This window comes from Rhinatrema bivittatum, chromosome 7, assembly GCF_901001135.1.
Source record: "Rhinatrema bivittatum chromosome 7, aRhiBiv1.1, whole genome shotgun sequence".
Classification (NCBI taxonomy): domain Eukaryota; kingdom Metazoa; phylum Chordata; class Amphibia; order Gymnophiona; family Rhinatrematidae; genus Rhinatrema; species Rhinatrema bivittatum.
Genome location: NC_042621.1, coordinates 209100725 through 209127178, shown reverse-complemented (window position 1 = coordinate 209127178; position 26454 = coordinate 209100725). Strand labels below are relative to the sequence as shown.

At 42.2% G+C, this 26454-nt stretch overlaps 1 protein-coding gene across 1 annotated transcript in view; it reads right to left on the bottom strand.

The window, feature by feature from the left end:
* Positions 1 to 26454, bottom strand: part of PCDH15 (protocadherin related 15) — a 2056285-nt gene that overhangs the window by 1448068 nt on the left and 581763 nt on the right. The gene's annotated exons all lie outside the window — the stretch shown is intronic.

The following is a 26454-nucleotide window of genomic DNA, read 5'->3' as shown; positions in this document are numbered from 1 at the left end:
TACAATTAGAAAAACTTCTAAAGTAGATTCAATATGAAACTGCAGTCTTGATGACATCCTTAAACCAAATGAAACAAAAAGTATCTTTCTACTAAAACCCAAATGGTTCAACATGCTCAACAGCTTCAGCAAAGAAAGGGGTCAGGATGAGAACCACTGAACCCTATGGAATGAGCTGTCCTTCATACTGCCAGTTGTTAAGAGTAATCAAAAATCAAAATAATGAACACAGAGCGATCTTTCACAGCTATTTGAAGCAAGCAAGTGATTTCAATCATGGACCAGTTGCTCCCTATCAAATGTGCAGTGACCTTGTACTTCAACCACATCGTAATACCAGAGACAAGAAAAAGTTGTTAAAGCTATCCAAATCAACATCTACACTACATACAAATGAAAATCGCAATTGCTTGTAAAACATTTTTCTATTGACCATTTTCAATACGTCTAAGTAGCAGAATGCAATATGCAGAGAGGCCAATATTCAGCGATGCAGACAGCATTAAACTTATCTGAGGAAATTTAATTGCACAAGTCTACTGCTGAATATACTAGTATAAAGTTCTCCATGAAGTCAGGACTGTGATTTCTCTGACTAGACTTGGGCATGTACAACTTTATCCAGATAGCACTAAATATGTGTGCTCATCAGATAACGGTTAAGTTTATGCCCTGTCCCATAACACCTTCTTTGATGACCCTTTTTTGTGCAGGTAAATTTTGTATACACAAATATGCTAGTGATATATTTTACTGGGTGATGAGCTTTCTTGAAAATTCAGACAGTGCTGATTTGTTTTGCTTATCGACACAGGACTTAGAAGCAGTCCTGTGCCTTTTCACTTATGTCTACATATCAGTACCCTCAAACCATAAAAGTCAGGGCCCATGTTGGTTGTCATTTGAATCCATTCGTCAGGAGAAGGAAGCAGTTCTCCACCAAACAATGACCAAAGAAAACAGGAAAGAGATGACTTCTGTGAGTTAGGGAAGCCTTCTGAACCCTGTTCTGCTCTCCAAACACCACCAATGAAAGTTTACCCAGGAGAAAAGACACAAGGACCAGATACAACTTTTTGACTAATCTAAAAGAGGATAACACAAAAATTAAGATGGCTGGAAATTATCACTGTGGGCTAGAAAACGGCCACTTGATCCAAGGGTAGAATTATTTCCATGAGTCACATCCAGATTGTAATATATGTTGCAGTAAAATTAATTTACAAAGGAGTTACACATATAAATGTAACATACTATTACAGCAATTTTCAAAAGCCATGTATCTGCATTAAATGCATCTAACATAGGTAAAACCTATTGATAATTCAATGGCATATATTGTAGCAATTTTCAAAAGCACATTTACACGAGTAAAGTGTATTTATATATGTAAAATCAAGTGTCAATGCTTTTGAAAATCAGGCCTTAAGTATGTTCTGCTGTCTCCCCCTTTCAAATGTTTTTCAGCTGCATGTACAAACTTATAAGGGATAATTCTCAAAAGCATATATATATATACATAGAATGAAAAACACCTATGGTGATGAAGGTGTAAAAGTGCATATGAAAGCAATTTTGCAAATACTCTTATGTATATTGCAAAGAGGTGCTCCCATGCTAGAGTCAGGGGTGGGGAAATATTTTACCCCTGTGCTTTCAAGTTTTGAAAATAGGCATATAAATATTTGTGTGGCCATTTATACAGGTGTAAATGTTCATTATTATGCTATATAAGGTACTCACAGTCCTGCTTTGAAAATTAGGGCTAATTTTCACGTATAAAAGATTTTAGCTCTACACAGGTTGTTAGAAAATTGGGCTCCTAGAGAAGATGGTTTCAAGAAATTCCAGATGTTTTGGGAGTTTCACGATTATAGTTTTGACAAATTTCTGATTGTAAATTTAAGAAAACTGCTTGAAGTTATTTGGAAGTCTTTTTCAGATAGACAGAATTACTGACCTAATGAACTTGCAAAAATAAAATACTCAGAAGTCAAAAGTCAGAAAAGCAGCAAGCAGACAAGTTATCTGGCTAAAGTGTGCTGGATAGCTTGGCAAAGATATTCAGTGGGGCAAGTCTGCTGCTGCATATTCTTGCCTAAAGTTATCCTGGTAATCTTAAAACGAAGCCTTTGAAGAGAAACTCATGGAACTTTCAATGCTTCCATAGCTCTTCTTTTGACCATGAGCCCTTTCCGTGCTCCTTGGAGGATGAAGTGCCACATAACATCTTAGTTAATTTAGGTGTGCTTGAAAGGGTTGGGTAACACTGTGATAAAGCCATTCGTGAGATAATCCTTAAGAAATTAAATTTAATGGAGCTAGGAAGTAAGTTCTTAATGTCAATAGGTAATTGGTTATAAAATAGTTAAAAAAAAAAAGAGGTAGATATTTAAAAAACATTTAGATGGCTAAATCACAAGTTATCTATATAAATGGATTATACAGCATACTGAGCCTCCTATCCAGCAAAATTATAGCCAGATATGTTGTTATCCAGCTCTAATTTAGCCAGATATAAAAGAGGCATTTGGGGGGTATTCCGGGCAGGAGGTTCCATTATCTGGCTAACTTAGGCGAATATTGGGTATATCTGGCTAAGTTATCTGGCCTTGTGTAGCCGTATAACTTTAGATTTAACCGAATATATTCAAAAGAGGATATAGCTAATTAACAGGGTCATTTATCAAAATGCATTAGAGCGTTATCACACACATTAGGGCCTTAACGCGTGTGATAACACCGTAATGCTTGCAAAAAATACCACATTACGAAATGTATATGCATATTTAAAATTAGTATTCAAGTGGGAGGAGTAAATGGAAATGACGGGTCGGTTAACATGGTATTAATGCAGGCTATCGAGGGATTTAACTAAACCTTGTTTCTGTGCATTATGCCTGTGTTAGCATATTTATTACAAATACTGGTTTGGGAGGGAGAGAGGCGAAAGAGAGCCTCTGTGGAGTCTCACTTATATTTGAACCTTTTATACCACTGTAAGAGGGGGCATTATGAATTTGGGGTGAGGTTTGTGGGGTGAGGTGAGTTTTTGAGGGCAGTTTACATGCACCGTCATACATGCAAACCGCACAGTTACAATCAGTGAAGATTTAATGTGATTTGGAGTGATGAAAGGTGAAAAAACAGTAGCTTTCTATCATTAACTCTCTCTACCTATCTTGATTGCATATGCTTCCATTGTAGTAGCCTTCCTTTGCTAGGCTCCTGCAATAGAAGCATACGCCTCCATCATATTAGCCTAGCAATGGCAAAAACGTCATCAGAAGTGGCGGTCCTGGATTGCGGTAGGAGGTCTACCATGATCTTGGAGACCAACTTCAGATAAAGGTATGAGGTGGGTGGTAGAAGAGAAAGATTTGAGGTGGGCTTTGGGGGGCAATCTGGAGCCTGCGATATGTAATTTTTTAATTCTTAGGGAAAGTAGGAGCAAGGGGTGGGTAGAGGGGGGACTCCCAGCCCCCAATGATTTTTTTTTTTTAACAATAAATGAGCCATTTTGGGGGGTTATAAATTTGTCCCAATAGGTCCTTTGCAACTTGGGTGGGAGGAAGACAAGGGACAAGCCGCAATTTGAGGTTTTTTTTTTTTTTTTAAATTGTACCTAACTTAACCGGATATATTATTTTTTTAATATATCCAGTAAAGTATAAAGTTATATGGCTAACCATACTAAATAACTTTATACATAACCAGCAAAATTCAAAAGAATATCTGGTTATATTTAAAGTTATATGGCTGTAGTTAGTTGGATAACTTTAAGCAAGTATATTCAGTGGGATGGGATGTCACATGGAAGGAGCAATGGATGGCCCATGCCATTTTCTAAGATGGCGACGGCTGTCCATTGCTCCTACCATGTGACAGAGGCTGACCAATGGCATCGGTAGCCCCAGTCACATGGTAAGGGCAAAGGGCCACTGGTGCCATTTTGTTTACTGGCAGCCGACAGCTTGAGAGCGGGAGATCACTCCCAGGACCCCTGCTGGACCACCAGGGACTTTAGGTAAGCTTTTTTTTTTTTTTATTGGGGGGGGGGGGTTTGGGAGGGAGGTTGTAATTAACTAAATTTGAAGGGTTGGGTTGTTTTGGGGTTTTTACCTTGAAAATTGCCGAGAAAAAAAAGACTGGTTGGAAAACGAAGTTTTCCACGGGTTGCCCGATCTGTAGCCTGACCCGTTATAAAAAAATGATGCACATCCTTACTGAGAATATCACAATGTCTCTGTATATACATATGGTGCAACCACATTTAAGTATTGTGTTCAGTTTTGAACTAAAGACATAGCAGAAGGTGCAGAGAAGGGCCACAAAATTAATCAAATGGATGGAATAGCTCCCTTATAAAATAAGGCTAACAGGTTAGGGCTCTTCAGCTTGGAGAAGAGATGAGTGAGATGAAATATGACAGATATTTATAAAATCATTGGTAGGGTAGAACAGATAATGAAGGCTATTTATTTTTTCAGATAGTACAAGGACTAGGGGACACACCATGAAACTAACAGATATCAGATTTAAAACAAATTGTAGAAAGTATTTGTTTACTCTACATACAATCATTTTGTTATCCAGAACTGAATATAAAGGGATCACTAACAAGTTTGAGCTCAGTGGTTATACGATCTGAATTTCTTCTTCAGTATGTGACCTCGAAACACAATTAGATTGCCATTTATCCATAAAATCCACATTAAAATCAATGATTATTCAAAGCTGCATATACTAAAACATCTTAAACCATTATTAGAGGTTGAAGACTTTCATTCTGTCCTGCAGTCATTAATATTTTCTGGTTTGACTACTGTAATGCACTCCTTCTGGGTGTCCCAAACATTATGCTTAGAGCAATACAAATGCTGCATATTAACCATAGTAAATGCAACCCTATAACCTCATTATTGTCTTCACTAGTTACCCATTCAAACTAGCATAAAATACAAACCTTAACCACTTTGCATAAATCAATCATCAGTTCTCAAGTTCCCTGCCTAGACATAGTTTTATGGGTGTACACTCTACATACGCATTATGCTCCCAAAATAAAGGCTTTTTGAAAGCACTAACAGTGTACCAAGCTCATCTGGGAGAGAATAGAGAATGGGTCTTCTAAGTAGTGGCATGAGTCCTTGGTGCTGCAATGTAGTTGACACAGCCTCAAAGTGAACCCATAAGGCCTATGTTGGCAGTTGGTGAATGGAATTGGTAGCGGTCCAGTTTCAACTTTCACCTATACCAGACACTTTCCCTTGGGTTGAGTCCTCAGGTCCTGGTGGCCAGAAGGAGTTAGACAGGGTCCTACAACAGAGAAAAAGACAAGAGCCCAAGACACACTGGGGTCAGGGCAGGCAGCTAGAAAGGATGGTCAGGTCCAAGCAAGGGGTCAGTTCCTAGGAGCAGGCTAGAATAGACAGAGTCCAAGCTGTGGGTCAGGGCAGGCAGCAGACAGCAAAATGGGTAACAGGCCAGATGTGAAGGCAGGCAGCAGACAGAAGAATAGGTAACAATCCAGAGGTCAAAGCAGGCAGCAGACAGCAGAAGTCAGGGGCCAAGTCAGGGTCAGCATCCAAGTAGTCAGTCCAAGACAAACAGGACAGACAAAGCCAACAAGACAAGAAAGGAAGGAAACAAGCAGGGCCAGGAACAAGGGCAGAGTGCCAAGGAACCAGACAAGGAACAGAGCAAAGAGGAGGTAAGACAACACAAGGAATCAAGACAAGCAATGCAATGAGGCACGAGATCAAGAATGAGATAAGGAAAGCAACATACACTATAACGCAAGGGTACCAGGAAACCTTTTGTTGAGGTGCTGGGTGGGTTGCACAGAACTTCTTTATATATTGATGGTGATGTGATGTCATCAACCAGTGCCACAGGAAGTCCCAGGTAGGGGACCTATAAAAGGAAGTCCAGAGTTAATGAAAGTTCTATCCCAGATCCTGGGAAAACCATGCTCCCGGAGGCTATACCAAAGATGCTTCGGATCAGAGGTGAGGGGCACAGCAGTACCCCATCCAAAAGCCCCCTCCCCCATCTTCTGGGCTTGGGCTTTCTGGGGTATCTTCTGTGGTCTCCACAGGCCAATCGAGGAGCCTGTAGATTTGGAGTTAGTTTCCCAGAGTTACGTCCTTGAAGGCTATCTCGGCTCTGATTGGATCACGGTGCCATTGTGCTTTAGGCAAGCGATGGATAAGGGTGCCCACAAGTCCCAAGATGAAGAGGACAGAGAACCATGAACAGGCTACTGACTGTGCATGTCCATCACCAGTTGCTGGAAGATTTGAGTCCACTGTGTCAAGGCTTGGTAGGAGTCATGATCCATCTTCTGTAAGCACCGTAGTAACTAGTGGCATCTCCAGGGACTGTAGGTAGAGCAAGTGAGTCAGGGACCACAGTTCTTGCCAACGAGGCTGCAGGCTGATCTTTGGGCAAACATTGTTCTTGGTAGCAGGGGCCCCATCTGGAAATTCATAGAGTTTGCCAGTCAACCTCAGGCTGATGTTGACAGAGCCAAGGTAGACCCAGGATGATATTATTAATTGCTTTAGACAGCATGTACAAAGAAATCTGTTCCCCAGTCTGCATGGACAACGGAACTGTAGACTTTACAATATGTCCAGGTAAAGGTTCTCCATGGATAGATGAAATTGTGATTGCTGAATCTAGGGGAAATGTCAGAATGCCATAATGTTGTACCAGAGACTCATGAATACAATTCCCTCCAGCTCCAGTGTCAAGAAAGGCTTGAGCGTCAATCTGGGTGTCTCCAAATGAGATATGCACAGGTACAATAAATTGGGGAGATGTGCAGTGGTAGGATAGGGTGCCCCTTGCACTACTCCAAGGTTCATGAGGTTTTCTGGCTTGAATGGACAAAGGTCAGCAAAATGTCCAGATGCCTCACAATACAAATACAATTGGATTCGACAATGCCTCTGCTTCTTTTCTACTAATAACTTGATGCAATCTACCTGCATAGGTTCTTCTTGAATGCTAGCAGGTTCTGGAGCCAACATGGGTCCCACAAGGTACTGAGAGTCAGGTACCAGATGAGTAGTTTGGCAAGCCAAGCCCTTCTCTCAAGACCTTTCTAGGAATCGGAGATCCAATTGTATAGCTAAACAGATTAGCCCATCTAAGATGTCAGGTGGAGCATGGGAGTAATAGCCTGTGGTGGAGCTGGAATCACAGGAAGTGAAGGAGCAGCCATACCTTTCAGGAAGTTGGTGATCTTATTCAGTTGAGTTTGCTGCTGCTGTAACTATGGTAATGGCCTGAGCTGAGATTGCTGAGCTAATGGCCTCAGCAATCTGTAAAGAGTGGTGTGAACCCTTGGGGCTGCGATGTAGTTGACATAGCCTCTAAAGCAAATCCACGAGGCCTATGCCAGAAGCTGGTAAATGGAATTGGTAGCGGGCTAGACTGGAGCTTCCACTATATCAGCCACCTCCCCTTGGGTTAATCCTTCAGGTTCTGGCAGCCGGCAGGGCTTAGGTGGGGCCATACAACAAAGAACAAGATGAGAGTCCAAGACACACTGGTGTCAGGGCAGGCAGCTAGAAAAAATGGTCAGGTCTGATCAAGGGGTCAGATCCAGGCAGCAGGATAAAATAGTCAGAGTCCAGGCCATGGGTGAGGGCTGGCAGCAGACAGTAGAATGTGTAAAAGTCCAGAAGTTGAGGCAGGCACAAAGGGCAGAAGGTCAGGGGCCAGGATGTAAGACAAACAGGACAGACAAGGCCAACAAGACAAGAAAGGAAGGAAACAAACAGTGCCAGTAACAGGTGTAGACAGGCAAGAAACCAGCAAGAACAGAGCGCAGAGGAGGTAGGAAAACACAAGGAATCAAGATAAGGAGCATAGAACATAGCATAAGGCAATATTGAAACAAGAAAAGCAACACACAGGAACACAAGGGCACCAGGAGACTGGCTGCTGAGGCGCTGACTGGTTGCAAAGAAATTCCTTACATACTGATGGGGGATACAATCTCATAAGCCAGCACCTCAGAAAGTCCTGGCTTTGGGACCTATAAAAGGAAGTCCAGAGTAACAGAAAGTTCTATCCTGGGTCCTGGGAACACTATGCTGCCGGAATCACGTTGGATCAGGGCATAACAGGCCTTTTCTGTAACTGGACCATTTTTCTGGAATACTATACCAGAATATTTAAGAACAATGCTAGACTTTAAAGCATTAAAGAAAGACTTAAAAACAGGGCTTTTCTAGCAGGAATTTGGAACACACATCTGAACAACTTAGGGGCCATTGCAATAAATTTGCTTAGAAAGTGGGTGCCGAACAATCAGCGCCCGCTTTCTTAACGCGCCATGCAATATTTAAATGAGGGGGTTGCGTTTGCAAGGAGGCGCTAGGGTCCAATGATTACAAACTTATAATATTATTTTTTAAATTTCACAAACATCAATAAAATATTTCAAAATAGCAGACACAGCAAACACCACCCAATAATTAAAATTAAACCTAAAATAAATCCCCTGCTCTCTGTATCTGGTAACTTTAGATTCCAGTCACCCTGAGAATGTCATGGATTAGTAAGGGGTGGGAGATATGCACAAATTTTCTTCTCTAACACACATGTTCATTCCCACACAAACTTCCTTATACTCTTTCTCACAGACATGTTTACTGTGTGACACACACACTCTTGTTCACACATATGCTCACTGGCTCAATTTCTCTCTCATATACATGCTCACACACATGTTCCCTGACTCGTTCTTGCTCACACACATGCTGACTGGCTCAATCGCTGTCTTTTTCACATACAGGCCCACTGGCTTAAATAGTCATCTTGCTCAAATATAGGCTCATTGGCTCACTTGTTCTCTCTTGCTCACAAACATGCTCTGGTAACCACAACAATCCCAACTGTATTATGCACTGCAACAGTGGAAAAACAGAAACATAATCAATGTTTCTAGCAAAACATCAAGTAATAAAATGAAGAAATATAAGACACCATTTATAATATTAAAACCATGAAAAGAATGAATATATCAAAACAGCTGACAAACATAGGGTACCCAATATTCAAAGTGTGTTCAGTGTTACTTAACTGGATAAGTAGGTCTTATGTGGTTAATGTTGCAATCAGGGGTAGACCCTTGTCCTGGAGCAGTGGAGAATAGCTCCCTGGTAGGGACCAGGAAGCACCTGCCCCCAGGGTGTGGATCACTGGAGGAGACAGAAGCTAGGATGAGCTTCACCACTGGAAGCCTGAGGTCCCCCAGGGAGGAACCCATAGGGACTCGGGCCACTTGGACTTAGGTGGGCCTTGCAGGGTCTCCTGGAGAGATGGAAGTCAGGCATGCCCACAGACAGAAGAGGAGCGCGGTCAGGTTCAAGACTGGAGGTCAGATGAAGCAAGGAGGTCCAGAACACCGTAGGTGATGAAAAGGCTAGGAACAGAGCCAGAATCTGGAGACGTGGTCAAGCAGGCAGAGGTCAGAATCCAGGAGTCAGTCCGAGGAGTGGTCAACAAAGCAGGGGTCAGGTTCTGGATGTCAGATGAGGTCACAGGCAGGCCGAGGTCAGAAGGCAGGCAGCAGTCAGGCAGGTCACGGAACAGGCTGAAGTCGGAAGGCAGGCAGCAGGCAGACAGGTCAAGGAAGAAGCTGAGGTCAGTACCAGAAACAGTCCAGAGGTACTACCTGGGGAGGCGAACAGACAAACAGGAACAGAAGGATGTTGGAATACTAGGATGCAGGAACAAGGCAGGAACAGGACTGGAACAGAAGGATCCTGGAACGAAACTTGAACGAGACTGGAACAAGGTTCAGACGCAGTGACAATCTAGCAAGGAACTAACCCAATTGGAAGGCAATGAAGTACAGGCAGGGACTTCCTTATATTGGGGAATCAATCAGGGCACGCCATGGACCTAGGACCTGCCCCTGGCCCTACAAGAGGCCAGGCGGTCCACGTGCGTGCACGCGTAGGGGCGTGGCCGACACCACTGAGGATGCCGAGCTCTGGTGTGAGGCCTGGTGCATAGTGGAAAGCCCGGTGACCACTGCCGTGGGATGCCGAGGCCTGGAAGATCTTGCAGCTACTGCTAGGGAGGCCAACCAGGGACCTGCTGTGGAACCAGAGAGGTGAGCAGGCCTGGGTGTGGATGGGGTGGGTAACAGTATGCCCCCTTCTAGGCCTCCCCCTACACGATCGTGGCTTGTCAGGGTGAATCATGTGAAAGGTTTTCAGGAGTTCCTTATCAAGGATGTTGTGGGATGGTTCCCATGAATTCTCCTCAGCACAATAACCCTCCCAGGCTAGGAGGCACTCCCATTTCCCTTGATGCCGATGGACATCGAAGACCTCTCTTACCTGGAGGGTTGAATCAGGTTCAGTAGAGACCCATGGAGGAGAGAGAACTCTATGTGAGGGCCAGGAGAGGACCAACAGCTTCAATAAGGACACATGGAACATGTTATGGATACCCATGGCACGAGGTAGCTGGAGTTGATACGATACAGCTCCTACTCTTCGGATTACAGGGAATGGTCCAATGTATTTAGGAGCCAAGTGATGAGAGGGAAGTCTCAGTCATATGTGTCGAGCGCTTAGCCACACTTTCTGGACAGAGCGGAAGAGTAGAGCAGGACGTCAATGGGCATCCGAAGTACGCTTGGAGCATTCAGCGGCCTGGGAATGGCGCTCTTTTACTTGGTTCCATACTTGACGAATGTTGTGGCCATGGATTGAGCCACTGGAGAAGGAACCATCAGAGGAACTGGAAGAGTGAGCCAAGGTTGCTGTCTGAATACCACGGAATACCATGGAGAAGGGAGATACATTGGTGGCTGCCAGAACATGGGTATTGTGCATCAGCTCAGCCCAAGGAAGAAGATCAGACCAGTTATCCTGTTGATCATTTACATAGGAACGGAGGAAGTCTTCAAGGTCCAATTGGTCCTTTCAGCTTGACCACTGGCCTGGGGATGATAGGCCGATGTGAAACTTAGAGCAATATTAAACTTCTTACATAGGGAACACCAATACTTGGTGGCAAAAAAAGGGAAACTTTGATCAAACGAGGAAAATAGTTAGAAAAAAACTGAAAGGTGCAGCTGCAAAGGTTAAAAGTGTTCAACAGGCTTGGACATTGTTTAAAAATACAATCCTAGAGGCGCAGTCCATATGTATTCCGCGCATTAAGAAAGGTGGAAGGAAGGCAAAACGATTACCGTCCTGGTTAAAAGGTGAGGTGAAAGAGGCTATTTTAGCCAAAAAAAATCCTTCAAAAATTGGAAGAAGGATCCATCTGAAGAAAATAGGATAAAACATAAGCATTGTCAAGGTAAGTGTAAAACATTGATAAGACAGGCGAAGAGAGAATTTGAAATGAAGTTGACCATAGAGGCAAAAACTCATAATAAAAGCTTTTTTAAATATATCCAAAGCAAGAAACCTGTGAGGGAGTCAGTTGGACCATTAGATGACAGAGGGGTTAAAGGGGCTCTTAGGGAAGATAAGGCCATTGTAGAAAGACTAAATTAATTCTTTGCCTCCGTGCTTACTAATGAGGATGTTGGAGAGATACCTGTTCCAGAGATGGTTTTCAGGGGTGATGACTCAGACGAACTGAACAAAATCACTGTGAACCTGGAAGATGTAGTAGGCCAGATTGACAAACTAAAGAGTTGCAAATCACCTGGACCGGATGGTATGCATCCTAGGGTTCTGAAGGAACTCAAAAATGAAATTTCTGATCTATTAGTTAAAATTTGTAACCTATCATTAAATCATCATTAAAGAAGTCTGCAAAATCATTGCTTGAGAGCTTGGAGGTTGGTGATGTCTGGTCGATGGAAGCTTTGGTTAGGCAATGTATGACAGTGAAAAGCATTCTTGGGTTATGTTGGAATTTGTAAATTTTGTTTGAGTAGAAGTCTTTTTTTTGCGTTGTGGATCAGTTTTTTGTAGTGTGCTAGTTGTGATCGGTAGGCGTTAAGTAGTAGGGTTGTTTTGTTGTTCCATCAGGTTTTCTCTTTTTTTCGGAGTTCACGTTTGGCTGATCTGATTGTTGTCATTGTACCATTGGTTCTGGTGTTTGGGGTTTTTTATTTGTTTTCTTTATCATGGGATTTATCTTGTCTGATATTGCTTTAGTAATGGTGAGGCAGGAGGAAGTGGCATTTTCTGTGTTAGATAAGTCTATGTTTGTTAGCTCTGTTTGTAGATTGTCTTGCAGTATCTCAATGTTGAAGGGTGGCCTGTAGGAGAAGGATCTAGGTGGGCTTTTTTCTGTTGCAAATTTACATTTGGAAGTCAGATTAGAGTGGATTAGAGCGTGGTCTGACCAGGAGATATTAGTGATACTTGTGTGGTAAGTGGGCCATATGTCAGTATTGATGAAGAAAACATTTTTATTTCTCTACCCCTACTCCTCCAAGTTCTGCCCTCTCCCTGCCTACCCCACATGTATACTATAACCTCAACTCCATGTTTTGATTATATTTATTTTCTACTTGATCTCTCCAAAGCTTGCTATATAACTCTGTATTCTCTCCAAGTTCCACCTTTCTCCCTGTTTAATGTATTTCCCTGCTGTTACAAGTTACATGTAAACCAATATGATGTTTCAACGATTACCGGTATATAAAACCTTAAATAAATAAATAAATAAAAAATAAATAAAATGAGGTCTAGTATGTGACCTGCTTTGTGAGTTGGGCCTTTGATGATTTGACTTAGGCCTAGGGTTGATAGAGCGTCTGTTATTGAGGTGCATGTGGGGGAGTGTGGGATGGTGTCTATATGGATGTTAAAATCTCCTAGGATGATGATGGGTTTATTTAAAATTAGTTTGGTCATGAAGAATTCTATAAGTGGTGAGCAGTTCTGATCTAGTGAATTGGGTGGGCAGTATACAAGACAGATTTGTAGTTTTGGTGAGTTGAATAGAGCAATTTCCAGAGGTTAGTGGATGTTAATTGGGAGTAATTTCATTTGTAGGTTTTTTTTTTTTATGATTAGCATTAGACCTCCTCCTTTCTTTTTCGGTCTGGGGATTGAAAATGTTCTATAGATAGGGTTATTGATTTGGTTGATTAGGACCAAGTCGGTGTTTTTTATCCATGTTTCCGTGATGGCTATGAGATCTGGTTTGTGATCTTCGAGCAGGTCGGTGATGACAGGTAATTTCTTTACTATGGATTGTGCATTGAATAGAAGGAACGATAGTGCTATCTAATTGCTATAGAGCTTAGTGTTGTTGTGAGTGATGTTTGTGTGTTGGTACTCACATTCTTTCTTTGCTTTTCTTATTTCCTTATTTCCTTCAGTGGGTTGTCCATGATTAGATCTCTTCTGTAGGTCTTGCTATGGATGTAGTCTGGGGTTTGAACGTTTGCCATTCCTTGTGGAGTGCAGCAACAAGTTTCTGGATTTGGGTTTGCACTAAGGGGTTCACAAAGGGCAGTGCCCCTTTGTCATGCTCCTTCTGCGCACAACACACGGTGCGCGAAGCCTGGAGACCTCGTGTCCCTTTAAAGGAGCTTGTGTCGCCTTCCGATGATGTCACCGGGGGTGGGCCTCCTTGCTGTGGCATCAGTCCTTCTTCCATAGAATGTTCTTCTTGATTCTCCTCCTTTATGTGCTGTGTGACCTCATCACTTGCTAGGGAGATGAGGGTCTCATAATTCTCCTTCATCACCTCCCTGTAAAGCTCCTTCTGCCCTTCATCTAAATACCTCCAATCCTCCTGGGAGAAATAGACAGCGATGTCCTCAAAAGTCACCCGCACAATTGTTGCATCTCAAACGTAAGCCCCAAGGCAAAGATCTTTGTTAACTGGAGACAGGTTAGCAGGAGGGAGAAGAAGGTCTCTTGTGTTGCAGGAGTTAGTTTATGGTAGAGGTAGGAAGCTTGAGGGATATGAGGCTGATTTAGTCTTCAGAATAAGGCAGTAAGAGAAAAGGTAAAAACTTGTACGTTCTGATACTGGAAGATTAAAAGCAAGTTGGAATAAGTATGTTTTTAACAATTTTTTGAGTTGTTGTCAATTTGAAATCTGGCAAAGAGAATTTGGCAGAGAGTTCCAGATATGGCTAAGTACAAATATATATATGCGTATATTCAAGAACATAGCTGTTCCACTGAATATACCATGTAATTTATCTGGATAAGTTATATCTTGCCAAGTTACTTAAACCACCATCTTTCAATTTTGGGCCCCTAATGATTTAAAAAGTCACATAAATTTGTTATAATATTTCCCAAACACCAATAAAATATTTCAAAACAGCAGACACATGAAATAACACCCCAAAATTTAAAATAATAAACAAATAATTAAAAAATCTCCAGTTTTCCCTACCATTAAATAAATAAATACCTGGACATCTTTTTATTTCCCAGAGATAGTTGTAGATTTGGGTGATGAAGGCAAAACAATCTTTATCCTCTCTCTCTTCTTCACACACATAGCACTGTCTTTCTCATACACATGCAGGTTCTCACACATACATGTAGACTCTCTCTCTCTCATACACACATGTAGGCTCTCTCTCATGAACACATGCAGGCTCTCACTCTCTCATGCACACATGAAGGTACTCTCATACAGACACTTAGGTGTGCTCTCTCTCTCATACACATGCAGGTGCTCACTCTCAAGTACATATTCAGGACTTTTTTCATACATATTTACAGGGTCTATCTCTTTCATATACACATGCAAGCTCACTCTCATGCACATAGTCAGGCTCTATCTCATACACACATGCAAGTTCACACTCATGCACATATTCAGGCTTTCTCTCTCATGCACACATACAGGCACTCTCTCTTCATACATAAATTCAGGTTCACTCTCATGCACATATTCAGGCTTTCTTACATACACATGCTGGCGCTTTCTCTCATACACACACACACTTCTCAGGCCGCCTTCTTTCTTCTGGATTGTGGCTGAGCCCATGCTGCTCATGTATTGCCAGAAGGGGAAATGGGAGGAAGTGTTCCTGCAACTGCTAGATACATCCTTTTATCAAGCATGTAGGCCTTTCTTTGGGGCGCATCAGGTTCGGCTCAGTCACGGCCCTGCCGATACCTCCCTCAGACCGCATCAGGTGTAGCAGCCCCACAAAAGACCTTGTTCTACAGCAATCCCTCAGCAGGAGCTGAGATAACCACATGAACAGTGAGACCGGCTCATCGGGGGATACCTGATCGCCCGATAAGCCAATCCGCCCCTGATACAGAACAAAGAGAAGATATTGGATTAAGCAGAGCATAATCTGGCCAGTGTTATGACTGGGTATGATCTGGAGACCAGACCACATATACAGGGATGAGGCCTGGTCAGAACCTTTTCAGAAAATGTCACCAACAGGGCCCAGTGCTAGGGGACAATCCGGGTCCTTATCCTGACCACGAATGCTGTATTTATGGTAATGGAGAATGGGAGGGGACCAGGAGAGATGAGTCACTATTCAACCACAATTTTTTTTAAAGTGTTGGGGTTTAAGAGAGGTAAGGGTCTACTATTGCTTTATTATTTTATTGGAAAGGGGTCAGGGTCTAAATCTTGGGGGCAGGGATCTATATAGATGGAGTTAGGATAGGAGAGTCATCATCATGTGTCACATTCATCCTTATTTTTTTACTTTTTTATTACAGAGCCACCTTGATTAGTTGTCCTGGGGAGAGAAGGGGGTCAAGTTATAACCCTGGTCCCATTTTTTTACTTCTCAATGGAAATTCCGTTTGGAATGTAGGGCCCTTTAAGGCGATGGCAGCCCAGTACATTGGGGGCTGACATCACTCTTTGTAAAGGCCTCTGACATGTTGCTTTATCACGAGACAAATCAATGCTATCATACTGCCGAGATATTTTGTAGGAGAGAGGAAAAATATCTCAGGAATGCCCTCCCCATTGATATTAGGCTCCTCCCATGATAAAATATAGTCTCTTACTGAATCCAGGCTGGACTTTGAATTACCTTTTGTGGTAAGAAGACAGTTCATAAGAAAAAATGCCCTCTTATAAATATGGCTGACTTCAAAAGAAAGTCATAACTACTGTCTAAGAAATTTTTAATTATAATATGTTGACCTTTTGTAAACCATCATGATCATGGGCATATACGATATAGAAATGTTGTTTCTAATACAAATCAATTAATTAATTAAGCTATGGAATTTGTTGTAGAGGATATGGTCAATGCATGTAGCAGAATTGTGTTTAAAAGGGGTTTAGACAAGTTCTTAAATCATTAGCCAGATAGAATGGGGAAAGCCACTGTTATCTCTGGGAGCAAGCAAGAAGAAATGGATCTACTCTTTGAGATCTGCCATGTACTTAGTGACCTGGATAGCTCAATGTTGGAGACAGGATGCAGGGCTTGAATTGGTTTGAACCACCGTGGCACTTTTATGTTCGAGGTACATACATCATATGCAATCCCTATTATGGTCAGTCATGGATATTTTCTAATTGCATCAGTGGATAATACTTGAAGTCATTGGATTTTTCCCTCTTATACTATGAGGTAAACTGAAGCAAAATCATCCTGCTGGTCAACAGAGGAAGTACTTATTTAATTTCAGAAGTACTTCTATAAACAATCTGAATTTCAGATATATAATTTGAAGGGCTGTATGTTGATCACAATTTATAATAAATGTGTGCAGATTTTAAACCAAATAGAGAAAACCTCTTTAACAGGAAGATATTTCACATTGTACACCAAAAAATTCATAAACAATTCCATTGTGTCCTCCTAGAAAAAGGCAATAAGATAGCAATTTGGTATAACAGAAGTAGGTCAGATTAAAGAACATCTTGTTTTGTGCATATTCTAAATCCACATTGTACCAAATAGGAAAAAAAGGCATTCACTCCAGAAACTCACTGGCACAATAAGTGTTTATCAAACAATAATGGATATTTTTTGTTAACAGAATGGCAATTTTATACTAATTATTACAAACCATACTGTTATAATAATAATAATAATAATAATAATGAAATCTAATGTTTTAGTAAAAGTCTAGTACTGGCAATATATACAGCATAATGAAGAATAGCTTTATAAGAACTTTGATTCACAAAATTGCCTTCACATCTGTTTAAGAGAACATTTTAGAAAAATGAAATATTGTTTTTCTATTCAAGGTTAGAAACATTTAGGAAAAGCAAATGTTAAAAATTACAACCTGTCTGAATCTGAGGTAGATGAAGATTCTTTGTATTATCATCCACAGAAACTCAGCTCTGGTCATAAATGAGTAAATTATCAGTAGATTGCCTATCTACAAAGTTACTTTTCAAATTCAAGGTAGTATCTACCTGCATACAGTAAATTCTATTTGAATATTGAGTTGTTATACAACAAAATATACACATGAAGCATTTATTAGAGATGTGCAGCCCACAATTTTCTTTTTCTTTTTTTGTTTTGTTTTTTTCATTTGACTTCAGTTCATTCAATGCTTTTTATTTTCAGTTTGATTCATTTGTCAAACCAATAATACCCATTAAACTAGGAAAAAAAACCTTGAAACAAAACAACCGAAACTGTCTTGGTCCAGGCTAGGCCCAGCACTAAAGCCTTGTCCCAGCTACCCCAAGACCTGTTCCCACTAGAACCCCATTTTTTAAAAAAATGCAATGAAAAGAAAAATACCCCCAAATTTTGGGTTATTTTAATAGGAGACTATTTTCAATTCATTTCATTTGGAATGAATTGAAAAAGACATCATTTGTTATATATTTTTGCATTCATTAAAAACAAATGGACATCCTTATTATGCATTGTAAAATGATGGCATGAAATTATGCACCTTATCAGTATGTCAGTTATGTGCATGCTTATGGAAAATGTAAGTTACATATGTAGATTCATGTTATGCCACTGGAATGCCTCTTTATGTGGCCAAATTTACATGGATTATAAACATATGTGTATGGTTTTAGGTGGCTGATAATCCACTTAAGCATATTTGACAAATCTACTGTAAATGTGCAACTCCTTAGTTTACATGCATAGATCCCAACTACTGTATTTTTCGCTCCATGAGACACACTTTTTTTCCCCAAAAGTGGGGGGAAAATGTCTGTATATCTTATGAAGTGAATAGAAAAAAAAATTAACTACAACCCCCCACCCTCCTGACCCCCCCTCCCCCAAGACTTGCCAAAAGTCCCTGGTGGTCCAGCGGGGGTCCTGGGAGTGTTCTCCCCCTCTCGGGCATTCGATTGCCAGTAATCAAAATGGCGCCGGTGGCCCTTTGCTCTTACTATGTGACAGGGGCTACCAATGCTATTGGTCGGCCCCTGTCACATGGTAGGAGCAATGGATGGTCCATGCTATTTTTTAAGATGTCGCCAGCCATCCATTGCTCCAACCATGTGACAAGGGCCGACCAATGGCACCGGTAGCCTCTATCACATAGTAAGGACAAAGGGCCACCGGGGCCATTTTGATTACTGGCAGCCGAATGCCCGAGAGGGGAAGATTACTCCCAGGACCCCCGCTGGAGCACCAGGGACTTTTGGCAAGTCTTGGGGGGGGGGGGGATCAGGAGGCTGGGGGGTTATAGTTAATTACATTTGAAGGGTTGGGGTTGAGTTTTTTGATTTGTTTTTCTTTTCACAAAATAGCATGATAAAAGTTTTCTGATCCAGGGAGTGGACTGAAACAGCCCTCCCCAGACCCTGAAATGAAACGGGGACGAAAAAAAATTGTATGAACACCCCTAATTTTAATGCCAGAAATGATCGCTCCATAAGACACACAGATGCCCGGGAATGGAACCAGTTTAGCACACCATTTTTTTTAAATGTTCCCCCTCTGAACCCTAGGTGTGTCTTATGGTCAGGTGCGTCATATGGAGTGAAAAATACGGTATATTAGGGATATGCTACAATTTGAAATGAAATAGGAAATATCAATAACATTTCCTATTTTGTTTTATTAAAAAAAAAATAAAAACATGTAATGCCCCCCACCCCCTGCACTCACTAACATTAAAGCTCAAGTAATTCCTGGTTCAGCTGGTGCAATATAGGTTAGGAAGTGGGGAGACAAATGTTTTTATATCCCTTCCCTCTGAGGGTGCTGGAAAGGCTGCTCCCCCCCCCCCCCCCGGTAAAATAATAAAAGCAGAATTTTCCTGGGAGTTGTGGACGTTTGGGGAAGTCTGAAGTTTTTCCTCTGTTGGATTTTGGACTTGGGACTCCATCCTGTTTATACTCTTTGGGTCAGGTCAGGGACTCCACTCCTGCAGTCCATTCCTTAGGTCCAGGTTGGTTAGTCTTGGGTTGTTTTATGGGGTTTTGAAGATCTTTCTTTTATGGTAGACTGTGAGACCCTGCGGTGTTTGCTCAGAAAGAGGCCTTGGGGAAACCTCTCCTTGGGGGGCCCTGTGTAGGGAAGATCTGCCCCACTGTGAACTCTTCAGGAAGCAGAGGAATGGTGGTGACCTGCAACAGTGTTCTTCTGGTGTTGGATCTAATTTGGGGAGGAGATACTTTTGTTGGCTGCCCAGAAGGAAGAGTTTGCCACCCTTTCCTGCCTGGAGACAAGAACACAGACAGCTGTATGTACCATGAAGATCCCTTCTACCTTGGAGTTCGAGCAAGGGAAAAGAGAGAAAATAAAGAGAGAGTAACATCTAATTATGAGTAAGGTCATTGTGACACCTTTTGAGGACACACAATCTGAGTACTCTAACCCTGAGGAGAGAGAATTTGGATTCTCTGTGCATGGACTGGGTGTACCCTTTTCACCAGAATTGGAGGGGTTTTCTTGTCCCAACAAAGGATACCCTGGCCACTTGGGGGCCTCACTTAGCCAAAACCGTGGAGGGTATTCCCTCTGTACTGGAATGTGAGACCCATGCACAGATAGAGTGAGAGACTGTAAGAAAGTAAAGATCATCTGTGGTTCTTGGAACTGTAGTTATTGTGCCAGTTATTCGTCTGATTACTCAACAGTAAAGAAGTTATTTTTGGATTCTAAACCAAAAGCCTCCAACTTTGTTTTATTGGCACTTACAGCACACACAGTGGGAAACATTCAGTGCACTCTCCAGGGAAGAGAATACCCTCGCGCGAGGAAAGGAATGGAAGGGAGGTGATAGGAGCAGGATGGTTTGATAGAGAGGGGATATAATGTTGGTTGCATGTTTCTACTATTATGTATGTTCATTGTTTACTGAAAACTAATAAACAAGTTTGTGAAAAAATAAAAATAAAAAGTGTACCCTAGCAATTATCACTCCAGGCCCTGGATTATATTTTCTTCCCTGCCCAACAACAAAGGACTGAAACCCTGGGACCGGAGGAGACTGTTGTAAGAGCTATCTTGAGTGAACCAGCCCCAGAGACTAGCATATTTTTTATGTCCCAGTTGGTGTGTGGCTTGCACCCAGAGATGGGGTTACACACATAAAATGTCATTCACTTTTTGTTTTGAGTGGCACATCCATTTAAAAAAAAATCCAGCTACAACAATCCCCTGGCTTTATACCCCTCCCTGTGGCTCTCCAAGGGTCCTTCTACGTTCTGCCTCAGTTACCCCAGACTCCTTCTTATTCTATTCATGTGTTTAAAGAAGGCAAGAATGATCCCCAAGTTGCTGCTATCCCAAGGCTTGTTTCTCAAAATGGCACTGCTGATCTCAGTCCAGCACACTATTTGTTGAACTGGCATTTTTCAAAGGGATGTGCAGAGGGATGCCATACGTTGCATTCATGATTCGGATTCGTCGGGGAGCCGATACGTTGCATTCGGCCATATGGTGCCCCAATGCGTTAATACGGCAATTTCTATTCGTGTCCCAGCTAAAATTAAAATTAACTACAACCCCCCCCCCGACCGTTGGTACCTGTGACATAGTGAGGGCAAAGGCGATCGGCGCCATTTTGAGTACTGGCATCGGATGGATGGCGTGCAGGAGGTCGCTCCCGGACCCCCGCTGGACTTTTGGCAAGTCTTGTGGGGGTCAGGAGGCCCCCCCCAAGCTGGCCAAAAAGTCCCTGGTGGTCCAACGGGGGTCCCGGAGCGACCTCCTGCACTCCGGCCGTCTGATGCCAGTACTCAAAATGGTGCCGATAGCCTTTGCCCATATTATGTCACAGGGGATACTGGTGCCATTGGTCAGCCCCTGTCACATGGTAGGAGCACAATATGGCGCCGATGGCCATGTGACAGGGGCTGACCAATGGCACTGGTAGCCCCTGTGACAAAGGCTATCGGCGCCATGATGAAACCGGCACCGAGGGTCTGAGTGCAGGGGATGGCTCCCGGACCCCCCGCTGGACCACCAGGGAGTTTTGGTAAGTCTTGGGAGGGTTCAGGAGGGTGGGGGGTTTGTTTAAATTTTTATTTAGGTGGCCGTATATTTCGGCGAAGATTCGTGTATTCATGGGAAATCGTGATACGTTTCGCTTCCTCACGAATACTATGAATAGTGCAATATACGTTGCGGATCGCCAATACGACGAAAACGAATGCACACCCCTAATTTTTTACAACTTAAGAAAAAAGAATTGAGTAAAGGGATGCTAAGGCTATCCATTTACAATGATTTTTAAGTAAAGTTCAAAAACCTTTTCTTATAATAGTTATGAGTGAATGAGTGGACATCAGGAGAGTTTTGCATCTCTACATTTCAAGAGAGAATTATATTTGCAAATATAAAAAAAACTTAAAAAATTAGAGATTTAAATCACACTGCTGTTCAAATGAAAGTAAAACAGTAGATTTACAGTTTGGGTTATAACTTCGAGTATGGTTATTTTCCATAAGAGGTACCGGACACTAGAATTATGCAATTAAAATATAATACCCTGTATTGTTGTTCTTGTGGTACAACAGATTCTGCCATATAACAAAATAGCATTGACTTCAAATTAGACATGACATTTTGAAAAAACAGCTGCTTCGGGACAGAAGCTAATAGGGATTGTTGCTGCCCCCTTTTAGCCAATGGGGTAAGGAAATAAGGTTGCCAACTGGATCCAGATTTTCTGGACAAGTTGATCTGGTCCAGGGTTTACCACTCCCAAGGGAGGCTACGTGTACCTTATGCCCTTGATGCAGTGATTACAAAACCTCTCTTTTCAGATGTCTTCATTTCCTTAGCTTTATTATTTTGATATATTTAGTTAAGTTTGCAGATGAACCATTCTTCATTATTTAGACCTTTATTTTATTTATTTGTTTTAGAGCAAGACAGCTTCTCTGCCTTCCCCTGTATACTTCCTGCAGCCTCTCTTCCCCTTCCCCTACTGCTTCATTTCTGATTTATATTTACATACACACACTTTTATTAGTTTTCAGGGTAAATTTGGCAGGATTAATTTGAGGGCACATTTCCTTTCTTATTTGTTTGTTTTGCAGGTTTACATTATTTTGTGCTCTTCTCTTCAGACTCCCATTAGAGCTTAGCTCTATTTCTACTGTTTTATTTGATATAGTTATTTTTTTCTACCTTTCCTCCATGATTGCCTTTTTTATTTTATTTTAGTTTTATAATTTAAAAGCATAGCAAGCACTTACAGGGAGATATTAAAAGTCTTGCTCGTGCAAAAATGGCCCCATACACACATATGTGGGCCGCACACAAGCAACACAAATTTTAAGAAGCCACAAAATATGCACGTACATAGCCGTGTGCACATCAAAAATAAGGGGGCAGAAAAGGGACAGGTATGGGCTTTCATGGGTGGGGCCAAGCGTTACGTATATAACTCTGAATTTTAGAAAAGCTGATCATGGTACGTAAGTTTACTGCTAGTCCTGTTGAGAAGCAAGCCTGGAAATCTTGAGTTATAGGGATTTTAGCACAGTATAAGAGTTTGGGGCCAAGTGAGTGGCTTACAGGATGAAAATGATATAATCAGGGTGCAACAAAGGAGGAGAATAGAAACAATCATAAGCCACCTTCCCAAGCCAAGATTCTATGTGGCCATCATATTAGGCATTCCCAGCATAAAATTCCTTCATTTGCCTTACATATAATCATCAGCCAATATTAAACATGTACTTTTTACTTTTTACATTTTTTTAATATGCAATTAAAACTTAGCTTATTCTGAAGTGATTGAAACTCTCTGACAAGGTCCCATGTTTCATTCACTGCATCAGGGAGAATTCTCAATTAGTAGCCACTCTTTCATTCATTCATCAATCCATTTAAATGTCATTGTTTATTGCCTTCATCACCATAGCATCTCTCATGGCAGCTTCCGGTTTTTTGATCTTGGCGCCAAGAGAGACACTATGGCAATGAATGCAACATACTGACATTTAAATGGCTTGATGAATGAAAGAGTGGCAACTATTTGAGAATTCCCCCTGCTGCAGTAAATAAAACACAGACCTGTGTCGGGGAGTTTCAATTCACTTCGGAATAACGTAAGTTTTAATTGCATATAAAAAAAGTTAAAAAGTAAAAATTACATGTTTAATATTGGCTGATGGTTATATGTAAGGCAAATGAAGGTATTTTATACCAGGGTGCCTAGGATGATGGCCACATAAGGCCTCATTTTCTAAAGTATCGCAGGCCTGCAATACTTTAGGGAATGAGGGGCGGGGGTCCGAAATGGGGGGCAGGCCTATGCTTATTTGTACATTAAAAAAAAAATCACATTTAGAGACATTTCACCTCCCTTTTAGTTTGCAACAGGCTGCTTTACACCCAGACCCCATTGCCCACATTTCAATAGAAAAAATAAGCCAAAGTAATAGGGAAGAAGCAGCCACTGACAAACACCATGCATCTGAGAGCCAAGGACCTAGCATCCGTAACACTGCTGACAGAAGCCACCAAGCTGATACCACCAGGGCACCCCTCTCCACCACCAACATTGTTATAGACACCCACCATACCAGCATAACTAGCAATGCCAAGGAACAACAGGCCTCAATAGGGAAGACCTCCAAGTCCACCAGTAAAATAATCCCTAATACTCAACCTGGTAGGCATGAGGAGAGTTCCCCACATGTGCCAAAGAAAACAGTGAGAAAAACTAAAAAGGCACCCTGGAGGCAGAATGAGGAAGCATATTCTCCAATTTCCATCCGAATGAGAATTGTCACACACCCCAGTACTGCAGCTACCCCTGTGGATGCCACCTTGCAGGGGGCTGCCTCCAATGAGAATGTGGCAGCTACCCCAATGCTGCCACTATCATCAGAGGCATCACTTGCCCCTATTCCAGAAGAAGGGGCAGGGATAGCATTGGATAACTCAACTACTGCAGAGAAAGAAAGGGAGCAGGGACAACTTAATGAACAAATCACCTTCCTTGACACTGCCTGCATATTTGCCAACACTCATGGAAATGACTGGGCCTTCCAATCCTGTCCCAATTTCACAACCTATCAATATTATTTCTATGGAGGTGGAGGGAAAAATAAAACCTGGGAAGATGAAGAGGGAGAAGACAGAGTGGACTGGGTATAGGGCAAGCACACAGGAGAGAAAATCAGGGAGAGGATGCTGGTCCCATATGGGACAGGATCAGAACAATTACCAGCAAGGGACTAGATAAGGGACCTGAAGCATCAGACCTACTAGCAAACACTCCAAATAGGTTTGATCCCCCAGAAAAACCAACTCTCTTAGTGTAGAGAAGGTCTCCAGAAGATTTCTTTTTGGAAATTCCATCAACAACAACATGGCTCGAGGGGGGGAGGGACAGAAATCCTTCCTCCTGGTGGAACAGCCAAGGAGACATCTTGACCCTCTCTTCAGCCACCACCAGCTAGCTTGTAGATACCTAAGTCTAAGGAGTCTGTAGAGGAGGTGGAAACCCCCTTGGAATTACCATCTGGCCAGAGTGGAGATCCAGGTCTTACCCTGGTTACAGAAACAAGGGTCAATATAATCAGCAGAGCAAAGATGACTTCAGGAAGGGTGGTGCCAGAGAAAATGGCTGAAAAGAAGGTGGTTTCTAAACTCTCAAAACCCCCTAATTTGGCCATAGAGACTGGCTCCAACTGCTGGAATGCCAGAAGGAGAGAAAGTAACATCTTCATCCTCTTTAGAGGTTGCTCTTCCCCTAACCAGTCAACCTCTGAAGTCCCAGAAATGGTGTCTAAAACCCACCAGAGGTGCTTCTGGAGATGGTACCTGACACATTGTTGGAAGAATCATGCCAAGTTTCCATCACTAAGGAGATTGCAGGTCCCTCACAATTAGCGATGGCATCTAAGGGCAGTGAAGGGCAGACTAAGATTAAGCTGAAGAGAAAGTTTCTCCCTGATCAGTGGAGAGCTTTGAAATCCTCATCAGTGGGGAGGCAAGGGATGGCACTCAGTCAGATGATGAGGCTGTAAATAGTGCAGAGCCTTCAGAATTTCTCCCTTCATCTCTAAGCAGGAAATCCTTTAGTTCCTAGAGGAGGCCCTGCACCAGAGAAGGAAAGAACAATTGGTGCTGAAGAATTGTCCAGATGCAGAGATGCTACAGGAATTGGTCTGGGCCACTCTCCAAGCCAATCATCAGGCTATACTGTATAGAGCAGCCAAACACGTCTGTCTCTATAAGTTTTACAATCATCACAAGTTCCTCAAGTAAGGACTTGAGAATAACATTGACAGAGGACAGCTCTTAGCATAGGTACACTCAATGTCAGTGGCTGAAAGGATGGGCTATGAAGGCTCCAGGGACTCAACTTCCTGTGAAGGGAGAGGCTAATGCTGTGAGTTTTCTCCAAGAGACCCACACCAATCTGGAAAATGAAACCAACTGGCTGTTAGAATGGCGTGGCAATGTCTTCTTTAACCACCTCACTGCCACATCTTTTGGGGTGGTGACACTGTCTATGGAAATGTTTCAGCCAGAGGTTCTGTATGTGAAGACCACTATGCTAGAAGTCTTCTGCACTTCAAGGTCCAGCTAAAGAGAAGAATTGTTAATGTCCTGAACATGTATGCTCCAAATGCAGGACACAGTAGACATAAGTTTTTCAGACAGATGTTAACCTACCTTGACAGCTTAGTGGTCAACCAAAGTACGGTGCTTGGAGATGATTTACTGTACCTTCAAGGCCTTGGACAGAAACAATCAGGAGTCACACATAGCTTCATTGGCTATCCTGAGGAAATTTGTCTGCCACTTCTCCCTTTCTTAAGTCTGAAAGAAACACCAACCCAAGAGAACTGACACCTTCACCTTTGTAAGGGTGAGAGAGGGTAGGGTGTCTCAATCCCAAATCAACTGACTCTGTACATCAACAAGCCACCTATGTCACGAGCCCAGACCAGTGAATTTAGACTGGCACCATTGACAAATCACAACACAATGACCATGATAATGGGGCTGGAGTTAGCGAAGCCCCGAGCCACCTATTGGCACTTTAACAACTCCCTACTGGAGGACCTAGACTTCGTGACATTAGTTCTATGAAGAACAGTCTTGAATTAATGACAAAGCTAAAAGACATGGAG